Genomic DNA, 25391 nt, shown 5'->3' on the forward strand with positions numbered 1-25391 from the left:
TGTGCATGGAAAATTCTGAGCCTGCCAACCTCACATTGTTGAATACTCAATCAGATCTGAGCTGATCCCACAACAAACCCAGCCCAGCTCCAGCAGATACCCAAACTCCACTCTCAGCTTGTTTCCCTTCAAACACTAATTCTATTTCCACACTACAAAGTAATTCTTTTTTCCACACTACAAAGCACAGAATTTTGGGGATGCTCAACAAGCAGGAAGATGCTGATGGGGCAAAGAGGATTCTGGAGGTGAGTGGTCAGGAAGCCATCCCTGAGGGACTCAGCTGCTCCAAACTCTGCTGGCCAAGCCCCCTGTACCCCAGTGACAGCCCCAAACACTCACACTTGCCAGGCTACACATGGACATTTTGATTTACAGCTGCCATTGAAATGGAATCTGAAGGAGCCACAAGTTTTAGCACATCCCTGTGTAAGATTCCAGACAGGAACAAGCTCTGAGCATTCCCAGCACAGAAAACTGCCCCAGGTACTGCTGAGTCCAGCTCTGCTGCCCAAATCTTTGCACCTGGAGTTTAAGGACAAAATATCCAAAATTTCTCTATGTCTGGCTGATGCAGAACTGCTTCTGAACACATTAAAAACCCAATTTACAGCTGAAGAACACCCAGAACTGCAGAGGCAGTGAGGGATGAGGCAGGAGGAGGAGGCAGGATGAGTGAAAAGGAAGAACGACTCCCATAAAAACTAAACCCTTGCAAACGCAGCCCCTTCCCCTTGCTTACTTTGTATATTCATTTTTCAAGTTTTACATTTATGTCCTGCTTTGTCTTAGCTGGAACTGCACCTCTCGAAGCAGCTTCGAGTCCTTTTATTAAAAAGAAACAGAAAGCAGATCCGAAAGGAGCAGTGAGAGCAGATGAGGACTGAGCAGAGTTAATCGGGTGCATTTTCCAATAAACATTCTAAAAGCAGTTGCTGCAGAACTTGGCTGTGAGTAGAACAGGTATTAAGGATTTCAAGTGCCTTTGGTTTTAAGCAAAAAAAAAAAAAAAAAAAATTAAGTGTTTTCTTTTATTAAGGGATTTCTGCTTGGCAGAAATGAAGAATAAAGCTCGAAACAGTATTTCAGTGTGTTCCTTAATACCCATTTTCCTCTAGTAAAACCAGCAGGGAAAGTGTCCAAATTACTCTGCTCTAAATGCCAGTATTATATTTCCAGTAAAAGTCTGGTTCAACCAGGCATCAAAAATATTTCCACATAAGACCCTTTCAGAATGAAACTCTTCAGAGAACATTGTTGTTGTTTCGTCCGTAACTTTGCTTCACCTGATCTCCCCGAATCCACAATTTTGTTTTATATTTAAACTCAAGCTGACATTTTTACAATTTGTGCTATGTCCAAATATTGATTCGATCCATATTTGGATGCAGTAGATAAAGTTGGTTCTTTTAAGCAGAAAAAAAAAAAGAAAACAAACCCTAACAAATCAAAACCAAAAAAGCTTTGCTGTCTTATTATTAAAGGAAAAAAATATCAGCCTTTGGGATTTCTGTCTCTGAACTATTTATGAGATAAAAGCTCCATTGATATGAACAGTGTATGACCAGAGCGGTAACAAACATTTGGGGAGAATCTATAGAAATAACACAACAGCAAAAAAGAAAAAAAGAAAAAATTCAGGGAAGGAAGAGAGGAAAGCCTGGAGAAAAGCTCCACTCGGCGCAGAAAAATCGTCATCGCTTTGCAGTGCTTTGCTTATTTTTTTTTGCTCCAAAATCTCCCCTCCCTCAACTTTAAAAATCTATAGAAACGCCCCGACCGCGCTGATAAAACGCAGCAAAGTGGAACTTTGGAAACGACCGCCAGAGAAATTTCTCCTCTGGGAGAAAACGCTACCTAGTTAGAATAAATAACGAAACGCGCTCGGGCCGGCTCTCCAAAAAACCAACAGCCCGTGCTGGATATTTCTCTCGGCGCTGGATGTCAGGCCATGGAGCGAGAATAAAGCGTTTGTGAGCCTCCAAAAGGAGCCCTCGCCATTGGAATTCACGTCCCTGCCAAGCGGAGCCTTTGGGGCTGTTGTCACCGTCTCATTGTCATTCCGCTCACTGTGGCTTCCCCAGGGTCCCGAACAGGAGCCTTGGCATTATTAACACGGCAGATTAATAGCAGAGGGGAGAGGCATTCTCACAAAACACACAAGCCAAATATTAATATTAATCGATAACAATTTCCAGTTCCTGGATGGGAGGCGAGCGAATGTTGCGAGAAGAGAAGGAAAGGAGGGGAAGGGAAGGGAGGGGAGGACAGAGAGGGGGAGGACAGTGCCCAGAGAATGGGGGATGAAAGGGGAGCAGTGAATCAATGCAGGGCACAGGACGGAGCCGTGAGGTGGGTGTCAAAAGCAGGGCTTTATTTTCCACAGGCACACACAGGCACACATTTTAATGCCACCAAGATAAGTTGGATTTGCCTTGCCCCTTTTGCCAAAAAAAAAAAAAAAAAAAAGAAAAAAAAGAAAAAAAAATTCCAGGGAAGCTCGTTGGTTTTATATCGGGGGAGAAACAGCAGAGCTCTGCAAAAACAGGGGGAAAATATCCTGCATCCTATTTTTTCCCTCCCCAGTAAGGCTGTACTCTGCAAACTGTGCTTTCCTCGACACTCAGAACTCCACACAGATATTTTTTAAAAATTCAGGTCTGTCCACATTTACCAGATTTCTATGTTTGTATTTCAAGCTCTTTTCTACTACCACCCCTCCATTTTAAAGCCAAAAAAATCTGTAAAACTTTTTTCCATCTTTTCTAATGGATCTGCCCTATTTAATTTTTTTTTTTTAATTCAGTCTTTAGAAGTCTTTATCATTGTTTCACGCACTCTTTAATTACAAACAGCACAAGTAGAACGCACAGAGATGTTGCCAAAGAGTTTCCCAAATGCTCCAAACTCACAATATCAGTGAAACCAAATCCAACCATTCCAGCTCAAGACCTTTTAGCACAGACCCCACTGAGCCGAGTCCTCCCTGAGCTTTGGACAAACAAATGAGTTTTTCTCTCACTGGCACATTTTTGCAGCAGCCTCAATGTCCAGTTGGACGCAGGAATGTTTCTCCCAGATCTGAAAGTGAAGATGTGGGTGAAAACCCCTCCTGGCACACAAGGGGCTGCCTGAGCTCTGCCCCACACGGGGCACACAAAGGGCTCTCAAACACTCCCTGCAGCTTCGATCTTTGGCCTGGGCTGGTTTCCTCCCAGAGAGGGGTGACCCACAAGGACTAAATCTGAGCTGGGAGCGAAGGATTGTGCTCAAAAAGCAGCTGGAAATGGCTTTTCCCATTCCTTATGGGTTCATTCCCAAAGCCTGTGGGTTGCTCTGGGGTTTTACAGCCAGTCCCTGACTGGTTTGGGGTTTCTTTTTATGCCTCCACATATCCCAACCTGCCTAGAGCCCACCAAGCCACAAAATATTTGTGTTTTCTCAATGTCCTGGGCATCTTCTGGGCACCTCACTGACCACCTTGTCAGCCCTTCCCTCACAGCCACTCCAGGCAGGAATCACCAGCTGCTTTTTCCTACCAGGAACAGCCCAGAAACTGATGCTGCAGCTTTGGGATGGGCAAACGTTGTGACAACCAGGGACAGTGTCAGCAACTGAACCTCAAATGTGCATCTGGACTTGGTGGCTGGGACACACCTGTGACTGCACCCATCCAGCTGTGTCCATCCAGCCAGTTCACATTTCACCTGTCACATTTTGACCATGTAAATAAGGAAAATTCAGAGGTTTATTAACTATTTCCCATCACTGGGCTGAGGAATCAGGTTCCTGATATTTTGGGACTAGAACTGAACTCCTTTCTTTGGCCAAACACCTTTCCTCTGGCTACCACTGTCCTGATGATTGCAGAAATGTTTAATTACTATGAAAAATGGAATTTTAACTGAGCAATTAATGACAGTAAGGAACAACTGGGAGTGTTAATGCTGCTCTCTGCAGTGATCTCTCAATTTCTCCTGTCCCCATCCCAGTTTCAATAAATGTTTGCACTGGGAGCACCTCCACAGAGCTGCTGTTTGGGGCACTTTTCTCCTGGCCACTCGAGTGCTCTTTTCTCTCTAAGAACAAGAACCTGACAAAGCACTGAGCGTGTGTTTAATCCTCCTGCTTTTCCCCACTGCACTCTATTTACATCTCACTTCTGACAGAGAAAGTGGTCCCAGAGTTTGTCTGCAAAACGTAGGACAGGAGAGATGGGAGGTTCAACAAATGGCAGTGGGATGTGACACTCCATAAAATCCTTCCCCAGCACTGTGAACAAACACTGTTACAGGTGGGATTCCTGGGAGAATCCCGTCCTCTCCAAAGGAACTTTGCCCAGTTCCAGGGAACTCCAGAGTTGTTTTAGACCTCCTCATTCCATAGCCACACCACAATATCCTCCTGGCTTCACCTGACAGATCCATTCACATTCATTTTAATCTGATTCCACCAGATCCTGTCTCAGTCAGAACCTGGGAAACTGTGGAAGTTCGGGGCTCTCCCAGGGCAGTCCCCACAGAGTCCAGGCAGAGCTTCCCTTCCCTCTCCTCCTTCCAAAGCAATCCTGGGTGTTGCACCCACCACCTGGCCCTATTTAAAGCCACTACATTATTCTAAAAAGGATTATTTATACTAAAAACACTCCCGGGACTACTGTATTTGTATTTCAGGGCTGCTGCATCCCCTATTTCCTCACTGCTCTAATATGGCCCGAGGCGGAGCGGCTGAAATGACTTGCGATGCCACTGTAATTTTTATCAAGGCTTGTTCCTGGTAAAAAGCCTCTTTGTTTCAAAGAAATGTGATTTGGCCTTTTTCCTCCTCTGCTCTATTCCTTGGTTAATATACCACTTCCACTCGCCCCGGGGCTAAGAAAGGTATTCCATGGAATTGGTCAAATCTCACTGTTTTTCTTCTAAATCACAACTGGCTTTTTTCCCTCGACCCTTGCTAAGCACTATCTAAGCTGACAGTCTGAACTTGAGATTTTATTTGTGCTTTAACTCTTCAGCTCCTGGATTTGGAGCAGTTAAAGACAGGCACCGAGGCTGCTCAAGCTGCTCTGGCAAAGGAGGAATTAAGGGCAAGGCAGGAGGAGCAGCTCTGTCTCATTTTATTTACTATACAAAGCAAATTTGTCCATCTGCATAAAAGTATTTTCAACCAGGTGTTCATTTATTATAAATCTGAACACACCAATGACTTATGTGAAAGTCCACAAAGTTGAAGTCTGGAGTTTTCAAAGTCTTTTTCTGAAAGTAAAAAAGGCTCTTCGTTTCTTATCTCCCACAAAGAATTTGGTTTTAAACACAGTAACGCTTAACCCAGATTTGGGATTGCCTAATCGAGTTTTAATTTAGTCTGTCTCATTGACAAATAGGGTGGATTTTCCTATGAAATATATGCCAAGTGTTCAAGTGCACTCATAAAATATCCCTCGAAAGCAGAAGCTGCAGCAGGAGCTGTTTGTTGACCTGCATTTATAAAATGCCCACAACCTCTAATAAAGTGAATAATTATAAATTAGGAAATCCAGCATTTTTTTATACATCTCTGAACTGGTCCTGTTTGGAATCCAGTCCTCATCCCCAGCACACAGAGCTGAGAGCATCAGGGAAGAACACTTCACCTCAAAAAAAAAAAAAAAAAAAAAAAAAAAAATACACCAATATCCAAAATACTGTTAGAGAAAACAGGAGTTAACACCCTAATGGGATCTTCAACAATTAATATAAATCAACACCTTGCCTTAGTGTTTAATCAGAGATCATCACCCTCCCAATTAGCTGACAATTAATAATCCTTGATGCAGGCAGTTTTTCACTGTTTTTCAGAGACTTAAACACATTTCTAAACTTTGCTAGGCATAAAATTATACCCACAGAAAGTGGATTAAAATCACCGAGATGACATCCTGCTTTATGGATCATCAGCAAATATATTTGCATTTGCAGGAAAATTAGCGCATTGAAGGAAACACAACCCAAAAATATGAAAGTCTTTATCTCCCAAGACAGCACCTATATCCAGTTGGGAAAAGGCATTTTTAAGTAGCACAAATATTTCTCCTCGTGTTCACCAAGAAAGCCTCTGTCAGAGCAGCTCTGCAGATCTCCAGCATTCCCAAAAAAATAAATCTGCAGGATCTCTCTGTGCCCTGGCAGCAACAGGAACCTGGGCACTTCAGCATTCCCTCCAGGAGTGCACTGAGGGCTTTTGTTTGTTTGTTTGTCTAAAGCTTCCCTGTGTTTTCCTTCTCTAATCCCCCTGTTTTTCTGCTCCCTCCACAGCCAAATCCATGGAAACTCAGAGAACCTTAAAGGTCCCTTGCAGGTCAAGTGTTATTTTTCTTCTTATACCTGACTTTAACTGGTGGAATTGCTTGAAGATTTCCCTCACGAGTTTGATAAAACTAACAAGGCCTCAGAGCAGGGTTGTTTAACTCTTGTTTTCTTACTCAATATTAGAATTTTCATCAGTTGCCTTGTAGAGTATAAAAACTACAACTAAGGCAAGCCAGGAGTTGGTCCAGGCTCCCTGAGAGGAGTGTATCCATCTGCAGTGGTCCCAAAGCCCAGCCCCAAGGGACTCCAGCAGGGTTTCCACCACTCTCCCTGGAATTCTGGGGTGCTGGGGGGCTGCACCCCAATCCTGTGAGCAACTCACCTGCCCCAGGGGTTGCACCTCAAAAATCAGCTCAATGACAGGACCCAACGCTTTTCATCAGCACAGTCAGAGCCAAAACATCCTCACAAAACCAACCCAAACTCTTCTGTGATTACCTGTGAGCCAGAGCTCACTAATTAACAGGTAATAAAGTACCAGTTTGGGATGGAGAATCCCAAAATTCTGCTGAGGTCTTCAGGGGTGCTGCCTCTCCCACCTGGTGTCAAAACCCACCAGGCACCAGACCAACCTCTCCCACAGGACCTGTCCCTGCCTGGGCTTGGTGTTGACAATTATCTGGGTCCTGGTGGAACTGGAGGCTGGGCTGGGCAGGGAATTGATGGAAAGGCAGAACCAGCCAGCACTGGGCAAGCTCAGAGGTGGCTTTGCCAAAGTTCTGTGCTCGAGAGCAGCCAGGGAACTCCTTGAAAGAACGAAGGCAGGGATCCACCACCTCCTAATATTAAATATTCATCTTTTCACCACCAGACTAAACCTCTTTGTTTCCTGTCTCCTCTCCCTCCCGACACAAACACAGCCCCAAACTTCCAGAAATCCTCAGTGCATCCCGGCAAACCCTTCCTGGAGCACAAACAAAAGCCCCACCACCCCTTGCCACATCCCATCGCGGCCCTAATAAAGACATTTACACTTTTTAACCACCGAATAAACCCCTCTAATTCCGCCGAGCTTGTCCCCTCCACTCCACTCCCTTTTCACTCCACGGCTTCATTTAGCGGGCCGGGCGGTAAAAAAAAAAAAAAAAAAAAAAAAAAATTCATTAATTTTTATTAACAGGGAGAGCCATTTGTTCCCTGTGACAATATTTGACTTGTCGAAATGATTTTCACCTCTGCCATGAGGTGCGCGCTCCCCACATACATCACCCGATTACTCCGGGAGCGGCCAGAGTTGCAGTCATTAGCCAGTGAATTAACGACAATCCACAGCGCTATTAATCACACTGACAAAAGCGTGAGCTCGCTGCTGACCCGAGCACGGCTCTGGGACACGAGCACAGGAGAGGAGAGAGCAGCCACAGGGCTGGGGAAGAAAGGGATTTTTTGTTGTTGTTGTGTTGAGTTGCGCGGTGGGGTTTTTTTTTTGGGTTATTTTTATTTTTGTCTCGCGCTAAGCTGCTGAGGAAGGGAAAAAAAGGAGAGGGGAGAGGAATGAGGGAGTAGAAGGTAAAGGTAGATGTGGTGTGCAAGGTGAGGGCATCTCTTGCTGGTCATGACATCCCTCCTGCAACTTCCTGCAGGAGTTTGATCTTAAATCCACAGCGCTGCACCAGCGACAAATTGGGAAATTCTTGGAAGCGCGGCTGGTTTGATCAAAGCTTGTACCTCAAGGCCTTTCCTTTCTCATCCTGCAAATTTCAAGTATCACAGAAATGGGAAAGACCTCTAAGGCCATCAAGCCCAAGATGTGACCCATCCCCACCTTGTCCCCAGCCCAGAGCACTGAGTGCCACGTCCAGCCTTTCCTTGGACACCTCCAGGGATGGGGACTCCAAACCTCCCTGGGCAGCCCCTTCCAAGGCCTGAGCACCCTTTCCACGCAGAAATTCCTCCTGGTGTCCAACCTGAACCTCCCCTGGCACAGGCTGAGACCATTTCCTCTCCTCCTGAGAGCAACCACATTTCACAGGGAACAGAATGGATCCTCCCATCCCTACCTCCAAAATATTGATCCCTGAGAACTGCTGGGATCCCAGATCCCAGAGCTCTGGCCGCTCGTGCCTGGGAACACTTGGAAAGAAGCTATCAGAGAACATGGCAAGGAGCCCTCATTGTTTTCCTGGAACACAGCTTCTCATTTCAACTTTGGGAACTCTGCGTGATGTTTAGAGAAGAAACACCCCAAACCCAAACACTACGATCCTTAGAAAACAGAATTTTTCCCAGTGGCGCAGTCTTTGTGTTCTTCAAGGCAGCGCTGCAGCAATCCAGGACAATACATGGATATAACTGCAAGTTTTAAACTCAGAAACAGCTGAAAAGGGGAATCTGAAGGAATGTGGTCCCATACGAACGCACGAGGAAGGGGAACTCACACGAGCCCTGGAAGAGCAGGGAAAAGAATGAATCTTTGCAATGGTTTGAATGTTGCTGCTGTACTGGACAATCCGTGGCAAGGGAAGCACATTCCTGCAGCCTTGCCCTGTCCCATCAGTCCCCAACTCCCACCACAGCAGCTCCAACAGTGAGACCATTCAGCGTTGGGAAGATGATAAAACCATGGTGAGAATTCCAAAAATCTCCTTCGAAACTTTTAACTGCTGTCTTAGTTGGTTTTTTTTCCCCATTCATGACATAATAAGGGGTTTAAGGGCAAATTTTCAGAAGTTCTCAGTGGATTCTTCCCCCCAGTTCTGCAAACACACAGAGCCAAGGGCTGTGAGAGATGGTCATTCTCTCTTCAAAGCCAGATATGTTTTCTCCAAGAAAAATCTCTTAAAAGGCAAAGCAGAGATAAAGAATGCAACACAGATTTAAGGAAATTAATTTTTTAAAGAGAACTTTCTGGAATAACTTCCAATAACCCAGGACTGTTGTGACACAGCCTTGGTTTTGGGATGTTTTTGGTGCATTCTCACCTCTAACAGATTTTACGCCTCCACTTCAACCCAGCATCTCCTGATCAACTCTCTGCACTCCCCATTCCCTCAGCCTCTCTTCCTTCTCCAAACCCCTTTCCTAAAAGAGCTGCTACTCCCCAGGTCGATGCTGTTTCCCTCTTACCACACAGGATAATTCTAGAGCCTGTTTCTCGTTACTCACTTTCACCGGTTTAATTCTCCTTTTTGCAGCGAGGAATGTCGTAAGGAAAGCCGGGCTCGGAAATCCATGATTTCCTGCCAGTTAATTCATCTCAGCGAAAACAGGAGGCAAGGTGATATTGCTGTTTAATGTTGCAGCACTCCCCGGGGGCTCTAAGGGATCCCATGTGCTCCCTGCACCGTGGCCAGCACCGAGTCCCACCTTGGGCCAATTTAGGCTCTTCCACCCCCGAGCCATTTCGTCCCGTTTGCAACTTTTGTGAATTTAAACATCAAAGCAGGAACAAGGAGCAGTGGAGGTGCAAACCACGGGTCCTGCAGCCCTGGCAGAGGTTCCTGTGGCCTCACACAAGCGACTCCTTTTCGTTTCAGAGCTCGGGTTGGATGCAAAAGTAGCTTTAAGGTTAAAAAGCAGAGTTCTGCTTAAATTTGTGCCTGTCTGGAGGCACAGAATGGTTTGGGTTGGGAGGACATCCTTGTTCCACCTTCCATCATCCCAAGTTGCTCCAAGCCTGTCCAGCCTGGCCTGGAACACTTCCAGAAATGGGGCAGCCCTTTGGATGAGCCGTGCCCGTGTGTGTCACCCAACCCAAGCCGTGCCCGTGTGTGTCACCCAGCCCAGCCAGGTTTGGGGACAGCTGTAAAGTCAGGGCTCCCCAGGGCAGCCTGAGCATCCCTGTGGCTCAGACAGGAGCTTTTCCTCCCTCCCAGCCCCATTCCCTGACACACAGAGAGCACAACTGCTGCGGGAAGAGAAGGGAAAGGTTTTACTCTCAGCCTTACTACAAACCTACCCCATGAGTATCCCCACCTTCCTCAGGGATTCCACACTGAGCTTCCTGACCTCCTCCTTATTGATTAGAATAACGGAATAAAGTGAATTTTCCCATTTAACCACTGGTGGTTCCCACTCCATTCCACCCTATTTTCACCCACAGCTCTGCTCTCCACTGTTAATTATGAACATTTCCATTGCAACTCGATAGCTGAATCCAGAAGGATTCCATGTGAAATCCATACAGCTGGTGGAATCTCCACACAGAGATCTACAACATCTCCTCCTCCCGTGTTACTCCTTCTAGAAATACTTCTGCTGGGTCATCCACCAGGGCAAAATAAATCCACATTCCAGCCCCAGCCAGTAACACACCAAAATCCAAGGTTTTCTCTTCCCTCCAGCTCGGCCTTGCCAGGCCACAGCACGCAGCAGTCAGCTGCACTCCAACCAGCCATTTCTCTGCCTTTGAAGCTATTATTAAGAAAAATATTTAAGATAAAAATATTTTTACATTTTGCTTCTGCTGGCCGGCGATTGTCCCACAAGTCTGAAATATTAACTGCCGCCGAGTGGGACTTCAAGGTTTCTTTTTAGAGAGAGAAAATTCTTATGCTGCCGACCAGGTGTCTAAAGGGCTGCTGCTTTTCACTGTTGATTTTTCAGGGGGAAAAATGCAGATTCTCTGAAAGGACAGCACTCAAAATTACATTTTATTTTGGTTTAGAGTTAAATTCTGCTCGTGTCAATGACTACTTAGGGAAGATGTGACTGTCCCATCCCTGGCAGTGCCCAAGGCCATGTTGGAGCAACCTGGTCTATTCTCTTTTTGAGGAAATGCTTTAAAAATTACTTTCCTTAAATCATTGATTTTTTTTTAATCTCTGTTTTGATTTTTAGGAGATTTTGCTTTGAGAACATAAATATTTGCCTTTGAAAAAAGAGAATTAACATCTTTTAACTTGCCTGGGGCAAGGGCCAGATCCACAGTCTGAAGCTTCACTACTCCTTATATCCAGCAATAAAATAAAGAGCTGAGTTACTTTAAAAATAAACAAATAAAAACAAAACAAAAAAGTAAAAACAAATAAAAAAAAAAAAACAAGACCAACCACCTCCCAACAAACAAACAAACAAACAAACAAACAAATAACCCCACAACTTTTCTAATCCAAATTCCTGGATATGATCCTTGTTATTGTGGAACATGATTTTTTAAAGTTAGTTTTTAAAGCAAAAAAACCCAAAATTTGAAAATCTCAGTGTATGTTAAATGACAGGCTTTTTCAACATTTTCAATTAACTGAAAATAATAATAATTTTATTTTTTTTTAAAATTAGATCATTCAATTCACAGTGGCATCTGTTTTGCTACATCTGGGATATCTTAGTCCTTTTGTGCTTACTCTTTTCTGGTATTAAAATCAGGTCAGTTCAGGTCAGAGCTCAATTTTTCAGCTTTTCTGAAATAAAACACTACAAAAAATATTCAAGTCTGGCCATTTTCACAATTTTCCATTTTCTGATGGAAGCTGCTTTCCAAATCCCACTTCCAGTGGGTTTTTTTTTTCCTTCTTTTAGAAAACAATTATCTGTTTAAAAAACACCAAAGTGTAGCTCAACCTGGACAGAGCTGCCAATTTATCACTAATATCATCTCTTTTTTTTTTTAATTTTAAGACTCATAAAAACATTTATAAAAACAGGGACAACCTAGAGAATGAATCTGAGCTGGACATCCCAATTTTCCACACCAGCCAGGGCTGCCCTGCCTTGGTGGACACGAATTGGAGAACCCAGGGCTGAGAAAAAAAAAATTAAAAAAAAAAAAAAAAAAAAAAAAAAATAAAAAAAGGAAAATCTGGCACTGAGAGTTTTTTCCATGACACTTTCTGGTTGCTTTATTCCTTCTTGTGAAATGCCTCCTGAACGAAAAACATCCCATGGCTCACAGACTTTTCAACTTAGGGTCTTCAGCCCCACATATTTTTCATATTACTCATATTCCCCTGCTTGAGTTAAACTCAAACAGGCCTGGAACAACTTCATTAACATAAAACCACATGATAATGGGAAACAGAGCCTTTTAATGGTTTATTTTCTTATTATCTTGTGATATATTTCATCTTCTCCCCCTTCTCCGAGTGCTACTACATTCTGGTTTCACTCTGCTGCCTGGGCCTGGCAGGGATTGAGAATCCAGCGCTGGATTCTGGAAATTCAGGAATTTTGAAGCTCGTGGGATCAGTTTGGTACAAGAGCGATCACAAAAGCTTCAGTAAAAGTTTTAAAAAGAGCCTTTATTTATTTAAAATTAATGTATTAGATATCCTGTTCTACCCTGAATATCCTTGCAACATGTCACACTTCATCTGAATGAAAAAAAAATTGGTTTTAGCCCCAGAATTTGGTAAGAATTCCTGGGCTGGGATGCTCAGGGAATATGGCAAGGGAAGGTCTTTTGCAATAACTCATTTTCTTTTTGTCACAAGACCACAATTTCAAAATTTGGGAGTTGCAACATTTTTTAGGAAGGTTAAAGAAATCAGAAATTGCATCTGGTTCAGGGTGACTCTTCTAACCTATTTCAGACATTCTCGTAATAATGAATAAATAAATAAATCTTTACAGGATTTCTACTTTTAAATAGTTGCATTATTTCCCTGCTTTTTTAAACATGTCTTAATTTATTTTTTTTCCCAGCAGTTTAAATGCTAAAGAATTGCCACAATTTTGTCCACATTAAGTTAAACTCTAATTAATCAAAAAAACCTCCAGGTAAGTATATTATGTCTGACTATAAAAGTCCATTAACTTGTTATTTACTCTGTATTTACTCTGTTGCTTGAGAGGCTTTGGAGCAGCCTTAGACTCATCCCTAAAAAAAAAAGCAATGGCAATTCCTGGGATTCACATTCTGTCGCTGCTCAAAGTGGAATAAACGGGAGATGGAAATCAGTGAGATATATTAGCACCACTCCTTATTTTTCATTCCCCTCTGTCTCTGCCTCCCGAAGAATATCGGTGATGAATTTGCAAATGGCTCTGGCTGATGACAGAGTTTGGTTTTTTTTTTTTAGCCTTCATTATTTATCCCCCCCCACTGCACACCTCGACCTGGGGACTACAGTGACAAATGCAGGAATAAAAGGCAAAGACAATATTGCAGCGGCGCGGTGTAAATCTCCTTTTACGCATTATTAATTTAGAGAAATCCATTATCCCATCGGGCTCCGAGGGGAGGACAAGGTTACATAAGAGCTGGTAGAGGCAGCTGGGGGTCACCTGGAGACAGAGCCCCGCTGCCACCACCGCGGGATGCTCAGTTTCCTTAAAAAAATGGGATTTTTCTCCCATTCTTCCTCTTAAGAGTGTTCTTCCTCTTAATTCTTCTCTTTGGTTTGGTTTGGTTTGGTTTGGTTTGGTTTGGTTTGGCAGGAGGTGGCTGAGTCCTCACAGAGGTGTCACCAGAGTGTCTCAATGTGGGTTATTCATGGGAGCAACCACACATCAAGGCTGGGAGAGGAATGAACCCTCCTCTGCCAGCCCAGCACGTTCAACCTCTGGCTGGAGTGGTGGAGAGAAGGGTGTGTGGGGATGGGAGAGGAAAGAGGGAGGAATTAGCCCTGGTTGGAGAAGGTTTTTCTCTGCTCTGGGCCCCTAATTCACCATGACCTGGACAAGGGCCCAAACTTGTGTCGCGTGGGCCACCCACGAGCTCTTAGGTAGCCAAACCCCTGATCCTGATCCTGCTCTGCCCGGCCTTCCATGTGCCCTTTCTCCAAACCCTTTGAATAAATTAACAAAAAATATGTCTCCTTCTCCCTTCTTTCCCTCTCCTCTTTGCCCAGAGATTAAATCCTGGGCAACGTCGTCCAGCTCAGAGCTCAGGCTCCCTCTCCACCCTGCTCAGGAGGGGAGGAAATGCTGCTCCTATCGAGAGGAAGGAAAGAGGAAAACAGATGGAAAGTCCTCAGAACGGGAACAAGTGCCTCTCAAACAATACAACAGGTCCCTTTAGCTGCAGAATAACAGAGCCCTTCTGTGGAAATCTAAATACAATCAGGGCATCGACAACAAAGATAACGGGGAAATAATTCTGTGAACCCGGAGCCGGGGCTTGTTTGGTGAGAGCCGCCAAGTGCCGGCCCCGGCCCCATCCAGCCCCCTCCAGGCTTTGATTTCACTTGATTTATTTATTGTTTAAACCTTGCAACAAAAGGCTTGGGACTAAAATACCCCCGGTTTGCACCCACCAGCCACCCATGGGCAGGGATTTATCACCAGCTCGGTCCCTGGGCTCTGATTATTCCCTGGATTATTTCGTCTGTTTGGCAAATCTGCTCTGGTTTTGTGCTTTTTTTTCACCAACAGTTTTCTGAGGAAATCTGATTAAGTTCGGTCCTAAAAATGTCACTGGGGTTCTGTCTCTGTGTGCTTAAAGGATAAGATGGGACTAAGGATGGTCAGCACACTATAAAATATATATACACACATAATATATATGCATATACTATATTTATATATATGTGTGTATGTATATTATATTTATATATATTTATATATATAAATATATATTTGTACTCAATATAAAACAATATATTGAGTATACAACAGCCCTGCTTCTGCTCCTGATGATGCAGCTCAACTGAATCAAAAAAACACATAAAAGGAAGAAAAATATCAAACATGAAATTTCTTGAAACTCTAATAAGGGCTAAATTCTCATTTGATCACCTTCTATACTCAAGACTCTTGGTAACTTCCCCCAGTCATCAATATTTGAAAGAGCTTTTAGGAAAATTGTTGATTTTAGATTGTTTCTTACATTCTGAAGTACAACAAATTCCATCCCTTCATAACTCAAAATAAATTATCAAAGATAATGTTTTAAGCTTTCAATCCTAATTTAGGTGTCTCAGCATTTGCTTCCCAGTGGAAACAGCAGAAAGGAAATGTCTGTGTGGAATGTGGGCACTTGCAGCTCTCTGAAAAATTGGGTTTTCTTTAAGATGCCCAATATTGGAAACTTAAGCTCTCCAGTTCTCTTTCAAAATGCAGACTATGGTTCATTGATTTCTTCCCTCCTGAACTGAGAGACTCAGTCAAGGGGCTTGAAAATAAGATACTTAATAGTAATTTTAGACCCCCTAATTTGTTTGCCCTCCCCCATGCTCCCTATACCTCCACAATAAATCCTTTGAAAAACTGGAAATGCTTTAGTGAAAAGACTGATGGGAAACGTTAAAAAATATCAGGCAAGCAACATCAAGTTATCTCTGTTATTTTAGGCCAAACGTGTTTCCTGCTTTTTTTCTCCCCTTCAGGCTCACTCCAGACCTGCAGCGGAGCCTGGGCCGTGTCCCATCCATGGCAGGTCCCTTGTTTTGGGGTTCCCTGGGGGAAAAATCCTCCTTCTGCAGCAGCATCTCCACCTGAGCAGAGCCCAGGAGCCATGGCAGGTGCAGCCCAGCCTGGGGAGAGTTTATCCCAACAAAATCCAAACCCAGCTGCACATTCCACCAGGAAAACGCCCTGTGATTTCTCAGCTCTGGGATGGGGTTCACCTTGTGTGTGAAGACTTTTCCTCTATAGGGATTTTGGGTTTTAAAGCATCAATATTTCATAAGATGCAACACCTGAAAGCCCACTGTGCCACCAACTGCTATGGGAACTACTGTGAGACACTCAAATTTATGGGAAAAGCATAAAGATATTTCCATAACCCTTCACTGCAGTCAAGGAAAAGGGTCATTATTGCACCTCAGTGCTCCTGCCCTAATAAAACAGAAATTAGTGTGTTTAATAACAGCGCAAGAAGGAAGGCTGTGGAATACAGCAGTGGATAATTTGTCAGTGATTAGAAGGTCAATGGGTCAACTGAGGAACAACCCAGTGGCCTCACCTGGGGGGAGCCCTGTCTGTAACAGGAGAAAGCCCCTCCTTTGTCCCAGCTATGTCACCATGGAGCCTTATCAAAACAGAGCTGGGACTTATCAGTCACGAGGGAGGCAGAGCCAGGTGACTGCAGAGTCCTCGGCAGGGCCTGCAATTCCCACACTGGGCTTGAAATCCTTCTAGAAAACAAGAGTTGGTTTTCTCCCAATGTAAATATCTCCCCCTTTTTTTTAAAAAAAAAAAAAAAGTGTGATTGCACTTTCATCACAAACTTTTATGGGATTACGTCACTTCTGCAGGGATATTTTTTAATCCCAGTCATCTCAAATGGGAAATTCTGCAGGAATAACAATGTTTTTGCTCATTCCAGTTTGTAATCCCAGCACCACTCACTGCTGACCCAGTCCTGGATAACTCCAGGTCTGTTAAACACAAGGCTGGTCTCATCACTGGATAAATCCCTGCCAAAAAAAGATGCTTCTTGATAACCCAGAAAGGTGAATTGGTAAACCTGCCAACTCTCAAACCCAAAATTCTGCATTTTTCTGCACACCTTTGTGGTGTCACTGACAAGGGGCAGCCACGCTGCCCACACTCTGCTGGGTTTTGGTGACAGCAGGGAGGAAAATCCAGAGCTGTGAACTGCAGGCTCATGGAATTTCTGGGCATTTTCACATATTTGTATATCCCTTGTAGGGTCCAGCCCTTGTGTGCACCCAGCCAATTCCAGCCATCCCTATGTGTGCAGTAATGTCATTTACAGAGGCCACAACTCAGAGCAAACCCCTCTTGTACCAGGGGCCAGAGAGACAAAAACCTGCACAGAATCCCAGGAAACTTTAGACCTGAACAGACAGAAAAAGGCAGATGAGAAACAAAACCCTAAAAACTCAAACCCCAGAGATGTGGTTTGTCCAGGGTGATGGAGTGAGGGCCATGGATCTGTCTGGGCTTTTACTAAATCCTATTTTAAAGCTTTTGATGCAAAACTCTTTCTGTTTTTCACTGCTGGGGCTCCCAGGAGCTGAGCCCAGTGCCAGGGATGCTGTGGTGGGCACCAGTCCTTGTCCTGACCCTTCTCAGGAATTCCACAGGGAGGGAAGGATCCTGCAAAGTGCTGAGCACATTTCCTGGGATCATCCCATCCTGTCAGTGACTCTCACAGAGCTTCCCCTGCCCTGAGCTCAGAGTCCCACAGAGATCACAGGTGTCACCTTGGCAAAGGTTTTCCTCACAATGTGTTTAAGGTATCCTGTGACCTGATATTCCTTTCAAAATTTAATTCACAGGTAGGCAGCAAAGAGCTCTGCTCTTTGAAAAGTTCATTCATGCAAATAATATTTATTATTTAAACATAAAATAATAATTTTTAAAATAGTGTGATTCAATTCTATTTGTTTTTAACGCAGATTAAAGAAGGTTGGATATATTAAGTACAGTTTTCAGTGCACACGAGCACACACACAGCAGCAGGTAAAGCAGCTCTGTTTCATGAGATCAGGTTCCATCCAGAGTGAAGGGACAGAAAAGCTGAATTTGAATTGATAATAACATTGTGACTTGAGCTCCAAGGAATTCCCTCCCCACCACCCCCCTCGCCTTTTTTTTTTTTCTCCTTTTTGCTTAAAATAATTAAATTGGATGAGGCAAGATACCTGAGCAGTGAACTTTTCCATTCCTCAATTTCCAAGGAAATAAAATCTAGCAACAACTTTATGCAAAAGCTTGTGCTCCATGCCAGTGGGTCAGTGGCCAATTTAACCATAACAAATAATAGTCTAGTCTTTCAAAGTTTCAACTTTTTTGGGGTGTTGTTTTTTTTTTTTTAGGGAAAGAAGACTCCGAGTGCTGGAAGACAGTTTGGATTTCCTTGGCGTCCTCCCCCTGCCAAGTCGCGTTTTCCCTCTGGCTGGTGACCACATCTCCCTGTGAACATCTGCAAACTGCAGCTCCAGACAGCCCTGACAGCAACTGGGGGCAGCTCTGCTCTGGAATGATGTCATTCCCTAAATCCACTCAGGGAACGTCCACTCTCAGTGCCCCTTCAAAGCTTTCGCTGTTTCTACAACTCTTGGTTGTGGAGGAGTTAAAATATTTCAGTTCTGAGTTAAGGAATAGTAAAAGTTTTAGTCCAGAGATGTTTTTTCCCTCCTTTCCGATAGTGATTGGCTTCCCCTGCACCTCTTTTGTTTTGAGAATTTTTGGAGTATGCAGACTTGTGTAATGCAGAGATTGCTTCCAATTTAATTTAGTTGTTTTGTCTTTTATCATAATGGAAACGAGCACGGGATCCTTCCCAGGCTTTCTGCCATGAAAGAGGAGGCAGATTTCACTGCTGTGGTTCCCCAGAATGAAGGGGGAGAGAAGAGCAGGGGGAGGAGGATTAAATAAGATGCTCATGGAGGGTCAGACAGCAACTTCTGCATGGCCAGCAACCCCCAAAACTCTGCCCTTGCACTCTGTGAATCAACATTTGCCCCAGAACTGCATGGGATCTGCTGGGTGTCATCCCCTAAGAGTCTAAAACAGTTCTTGAGCTCTTTCCATGTTTTGATTTGGTTGGTTGTGGTTTTTTAGGAAGGAATTCTTTACTTCAGGAAGAGCCCTGGCACAGGGTGCCCAGAGCAGCTGTGGCTGCCCCATCCCTGAAGTGTCCCAGGCCAGGCTGGAAGGGGCTTGGAGCACCCTGGGATGGTGGAAGGTGTCCCTGCCCAGGGCAGGGGGTGAAATGGGATGAGTTTAAGGTCCCTTCCAACCCAACCCATTGTGTGATTCTCTTGTTCCTGGAGAACAATGTGATAATGAGGGACCCAATAAGAAGATCCTCCGCTTTTGGATCCTGAATTCAATGTGGATTCAGATAAAGACACCAACACTCTGCCCCTATTGCCAACAGGCTGGGTTTTCTCTGAATGTGTTTGAGCCTGTGCTGAATGGTTGGGTCAATCACACTCAGTGCTTGTGTTCTCAAAGAGCTCATTTCATCTCTTGAGGTTCCTTCCTGCAGGTCCATGGCAAAAGCAGTGCCAAAATACAGAGCTACACCTTCCAAAATTCCCTGCAGGAACCTGAGCTGGGTCACTGCAAACACCCCCACAAAATAGTCCCTGGGCCAGACCTTTTGAAACAGGAAAATAATAATTAGTGGCTGATGGTTTCTCACATAATCAATATTTGCTCTAAAAATCATCATCCAGGAGAAACACTCAAAGCTTCCGGGATTTACAAATGTTTTTCCCACTTAACAGATCTTCCTATGAAACACAAAATCAAACTACAGGTGCAGAGACAAACCTTGGGGGGGTTTACTTCAGGTACACCCCAAACCAACCCATTTTTTTGGACAGCTGGAGGTCACAGATCTCTGTGGAATGGCACATCAGACAGTAGGACACCTGATTTTGGTGGCAGAGGTACTTCTGCCCATGGGAGAAAATGGATTTCATCACATTCCCAGCAGCCACCTACGTGAAAAGGTCCAAGAAATGTCATCCTAAAAGGATGAAGCAAATCTTGAGGACCAGAAGATATTTGATTATTTGTGACTCTGCTTCTACTCTTAAACACACCAGGAAAATTCAGAATTTCTGCCACCAACGGCAAGGGATTATGAACCCAACAGGAAAGTTTTATCCCTCTGAAAAAAATGTGGGTCAGGATCAAATCACCTAATTTAGTCACCTTTAGACATGAATAAACATCTCAGTTGGTGGAGTGATTTCCACTGCTGTGCTTTGTCTTGCTTTTAATTCTGAACAGTTTCTAGAAAAGGAGATTAAACTCCTCTTGGAAAAGAGGAACAGGTACAGGAACTTTAAGACACAAAATCCATCAGGGAATAAAATGGAATTGTTAACAGGACCCTTATACCAACAAGAATCAGAGAAAACCAGGCAGAGAATTCATCCCCTGGGCATTGTGGCTGTGATGAGGACAGGACAGCACATCCAGCCTGCAATCCCATGGGTGTTCCCTCCCTCACTGTGCACGTTGGGTGGAAATCACCCCAATGTTTGCTCAGCCCCAGGGCAGGCACAGCCCTGCACCAGCCAGGAATGGATGCACCAGGCCAGCAGTGCATTGTAATAATCCCTGAATAAAATGCCCAAGGATTTGAAGACACACACACAAACACGAAATCAGCACATTCAGAAACTTCTCCAGAGGCATTTCCCAACAGGCTGCTCCAGCCAGGTGATCTGATAATCCCTGTCAAAAGCAGAGAGCAGATCACACAAAATCACAGAGTCCCACTGAATGGTGACACTCTGCAAACATGGCAGGAGAGCCTCACTTGTCGATGTGTGGGATAAATCCAAATACCTGCTCCTGGTTCCCTTGGCCAGCTGGTGAGCCAGAGCTCTCAGTGATTTGCTTGAAACCCCTGCAGAGCGCCAAGTTTGTGATTGCACTGCTAAAACTCCTCTCTAAACATGATTCAGCAAGACACAGCCTGCACCCCTGCCAGTGCAAGAGCTCCTCTGCTCCTCCAGGGCTAAAGGGGTGGAGAGGAGAGAGGAAGAAACCCACACACAACACAACACAAACAGAGCCAAGCCCTGCTGAGGTATTTGTCCACCTGCTTGGACTGCACAGGACTGGGGCAAAGCAAACACAATCCCTGAGCTATCAGCAGATAGCACAGTTCATGGTTAACTTCAAGTAGCACAGAACACACCTCTTGAGAAACAGCAGCAGCTCAAACAACTTGAGAACAAAACTGAAAACACAGACACGCCCAGCACCTTCCCAAGGGTGGATGGCCCTGGCTCCCAAAACTCAGAACTGAAAGTACACGAGGTCACTGCTGCTGTACTTACACAGCAACGTGAACACAGAAAAAAAAATGAAATGTTCTCTAATCCCTACCCAGAGGTGCTTTTCAGGTGCCTCATTTTCCATACATTGAGCCCCAAAAGATGCTTTTCTAGCCTCGACATCTCCACCCAGAACACAAGTCTCTGAGCTGTTTCTATCTCTGATAAGGGTTTGCAGCGTGTCTAACACAGTGTTTGTGGGTGGGCCTTGCAGAGCCTGGGCCTCAGAAACTCTCCAGGATGAACAATCCCAATTCTTGCAGCTTCTCCCCACAGCAGAACTGCTCCATCCCTCTGATCCTTTTGACCTCCTCTGGATCCATTCCAGCAGCTCCCTGTGCTGGGCCCCAGGGCTGGGGGCAGCTCTGCAGGTGGGGTCTCACCTGAGTGGGGCAGAATCCCCTTTTCCTGCTGCCCAGGCTGTGGGATCAGCACAGGACTCAGGGACCTTCTGGGCTGGGGCATTTCCAGCCTCCCACCCACCAAACCCTTCTCCCCAGGGTGCTCCTGGATCTGGGCTGATCCCGGGGGTCGCCCTGATCCAGAGCAAAGCTGGCAGCAGAGCTAATCTCAGGTAATGCAGAATTCCCACTCACAGCATCCCTTAGAGCCTGTTAATATCAGGATTACAGGTATTAATAACTCCTCCAGTGGATATTAATACCATGGCTCCAACCCTTTGCTGCGGAACACCCACCCTGACAAATCCCTCTCCTCACACACCGACCTTTTTATTCTTTCCCAAACCATCTTAAACAGAAGCCCATAAAACATCTGCACTAAAGTTTATTCTGGGATTAACAGGAGGGCAATAGCTCTGTGTCTCTGCATCCAGCACACACACACATCTCTCTAATGACAAAGGAAGGCAGAGGGAGGTGATGGCTCTTTCCACCCCCCTGATTTATAACTGTCCCTGGCTATAGGTCAAAGGAATGAGCAGCACCTGGGGAGAGCTGCAGGAGCACGGCCGAGGCAGGAGAGCAACCCCAGAGTGCAGGGGAGATAACTACCCCGGCTGGGCAGACAAATTAGATAATTAAATGGAAACAGGCGAGATAAATTGCACTTTCTTAATTGGGTTATCAAGAAACAATAGTGACTATGAATGACCTCACTGTCTGTGTAGTCTAACACTTCTCTCTGTAGGAACTAGGAGGGAGTTATTCGTCTAGGCCAGGGTTATTGTTGGCCTAGAAAATGAATGTTTAAGAACAACTGGTTTGTTTTGTTTTTTTTTTTTCCCTCCTCTCACCAGAAGCCATTACAGATAAAAATCTTAGGTCTGCCGATTTGGGAAGTGGGAGTGTGCACAGGATGGAAGGAGGATTGCTCAGACCTGGGAGGAGATATCTCACCCAAGTGAGCTGAAATCATTGGTGATGAATCTGAATTTGCCCACACCCACCTGAATGGCTCAGGGGAGATGGTTGTGTGCCCTGTGTGTGTGCAGAGAGAGACAAAAACCACTGCAGAGCCCCTGAGATGCTCCACAGAGCACAGTGGGCAGAGGACAGGAGGCTGGGAATGAGTCAGCCCCAGCCAGGCCAAAAAAGGACCCTGAACTGGGATTTTATGGCTCAAACCTTCCCTCCACCACAAAGTCACAAGTGGATCTTTGTGGAAATCAGCACTGGGAGAGGAGAGGATAAGGAAGAGGGAAAAGCTCTCAACTTCTCCTTGAGCATGGGCGGTGGAGGTGAAAGGGATGAACAGGCTCAGCACCACAAGATCCAAACTGACCTGTGCTGGAAAATCAGGATATTCTGACCCAGACTCCTGATGCAAGGCCTGGATCGGACCCTTTATCACACTCACCTCAGCCCTGCTCCCTCCCTGGGTGCCCTTAAGGACATGGAAGAACTTGGCTCCTGGCTGAGTCTGGCTAAAAGCCTGTCAAAAGCTCCAATGCCAAATCAACCCTCTTCCCTATAGAGTCCTGCATTAGAAGGGATTGGTATTAAATAAATAAATATTCACAGGAATGAGTAATTCACAAGATTCACCTGTATTGCCAGGCAAGGCAGTGTGGCCACTAATTTCATATTTTTACAGCCCTGGTGAAAACAGACCTAGGAAAACATTGCTCCAAAAATGAGCCTGTGTAGACTGAGCCAAGCAAATATTGAGCCGTGTCACCTCTTCAGCAAAATCTGAATTACACCCACTTCTTACTGTGCTGCTACACAACACAGCCTAAAGCCATCCAAATCCACTACTTTAAATCATTTTGGATAATGTCAGGATCTCGATACTATCTGTGGAGTTATCACTCCATCAAGCTCAGATCCTGTTTGGAAAAAAAAAATAATTAAAAAATAAAAAAAATAAAAATCATATCCAGCAGCCCTTTGGAGCAAACCATACCAAACAACTCCCATGCTCAGAAGACACGGGGAGCAGGGGTGGGAAGCTGAATGTGGACTTTCAAAGAACATTTGGAAGAAAGAACAAGCATATGGCTTATGTTTAAAAACCTCTCTTGATTCAACGACCCCCAGGCTACGGGGCTGCCTTGAAGCCCCTCGCTCTGGGTTGTCTGTGTGCTGTGTTTTGTTAAAACAGCCCCTTTTTTACCCTTCCCTGAGTTAATGAACATTGTGATCTCGCTTGCGCTCAGTTATTAACATGCTGAAATGGATTGTAATTCCACACACACTTCCATGGACCTCTGGTCCCCATTTAGGATGCTGAAAGTTGCTGCACCCGACCAACTTCACAGCAGAAAATGCACTGCAGGATGTTTGCAGCTTGTTAGCTCCGACCTGAAGCACTTCCTCAAGGGGAGCAGCTACCTAAAGCTACTTTTACTCCAGGTTCCTATTAGGATACCACGTTCTCCTCTCTTTATTTTTATTCAAAATGACAGGAAACCAAAAACATCAAGTGTGGACCTTCTCTTTAAGCCTCCACGAGATGTAATGAAAAACATAACCAAGGGCTGCACCCAAGAACATGTTTAAATATTTCAGCTCTGGAGAGGCCAGTGACATGCTTCAGCTGGTTTCCCAGAATGGGACACCTTTGGGCATGTTGAGACTCAAACAATATCAAGGAAAAGAAAGGAAGGTTCTTCCATTTCTTCTGCATTTCGAGTTCAAAGACCTCGAGCACTTGGGCAGTGTCCACACCCTCCCTGCAGCAGGGAAGGAGTGACATCCCCATTTTTTAGCAGGAAATAGCCTGAGGCACAGAGAATACCAGATCCTATATGGTACAATGCATAATTGGGGGAAAAAAATGAATGTGAACAAAAAAAGCCATGGAGTAGTTGACCAGTCACACACCCAGGTCCCTTCCTGTGTCCCAAGCCATTAAATATTAACAGGCTGGCAGCAAAGTGAGTGCTTTCTGAAAGAAAAGATGACAGGACTTTCCACCTTGAGAAATATCAGGAATTTACCCCATCAGGCTCCAGTTCCCTCCAAGGCCCTGGGGATATTGGCTGCCTGATTGGATCTGCTGCAGAGAACTGGGACTGAGAACATCCCAGTTCTCCTTCTCTCACTCTCCCAGGCCAGGGGAACCCTCTCCCCTTTTTGCTTTTCAGGGAATTCTGAAATGAGAATTTCCCTAGCATTTTTATTTAAATGGGTTTTTCTTTATTAGTGGATGGGACTCCCTCCCACAAAAAAAAAAATCCCCAAATATCTGAAAACAACTCTGCTAAATCAAGGACTTCTACAGGCAGAGGTTTAACAAGGCAATTCTACAGGAATGAATATTAACGTGGCAAAGTCTCCTACTTTTATCTTGTTAACATCAGACATGCAAATAAATCTTTCATTATTTACAACTTTGGATTTCCTGTGACTGACAGTTTGCAAGCAGAGTAGTAATTACATTTAATTTTAGCTAAAGTCAGGTCATTTTACTCCTAAATTTTTAAAAATAAATTAATTAAATCATCCCCCTAGCTGCTGCCAGACGACTAAAATTCCCTTTTGAATCCATTCAGCCTCTTCTTAAAGGAACAAAGCCATGAATGTTCCCCCAAAAGCAGTATCCGTGATGGATAATTTCCCTTTATGTATGAGATCAATGGATATGGGTTCAACATAAAAATTGCAGCTCCCATTCGGGAGATTTACATGAACCCTCTGCAGTCCTACTTTATAGTCAAGCAAGGGAGAGTTAATTATTTCTCCAGAATTTATCTTCTAAATGGATATTCAGTGGCTCTGTTTTTCACCCTACTTTGCAGTGAACTCTGCACTTCCCTACTTTCCTCCCAGGAAGAGGCAATCGAAGACAAAAGCCTGCAAATGATAGACAAGGGCAGAGGCCATGTCCAACTTTGATATCTTGTTGATAACGTATTGTACAATTAGATCAATTTGACAATTTCCATTATGGCTGATAAAATATTTATCGAGCCTTGGAGATGATGTCTGATCCCTGTGCCATTTGTTTCACTAATGGGGGAGATATTTACCAAATCAGGGGAAAA

The 25391-nt window shown here is 44.5% G+C and overlaps 1 protein-coding gene across 1 annotated transcript in view; it reads right to left on the reverse strand.

The window, feature by feature from the left end:
- PRDM16 (PR/SET domain 16) overlaps positions 1-25391 on the reverse strand; it is a 302027-nt gene that overhangs the window by 196235 nt on the left and 80401 nt on the right. The window lies entirely within an intron of this gene.

The sequence above is a fragment of the Zosterops lateralis genome, assembly GCF_965231275.1.
Source record: "Zosterops lateralis genome assembly, chromosome: 22".
Taxonomy (NCBI): domain Eukaryota; kingdom Metazoa; phylum Chordata; class Aves; order Passeriformes; family Zosteropidae; genus Zosterops; species Zosterops lateralis.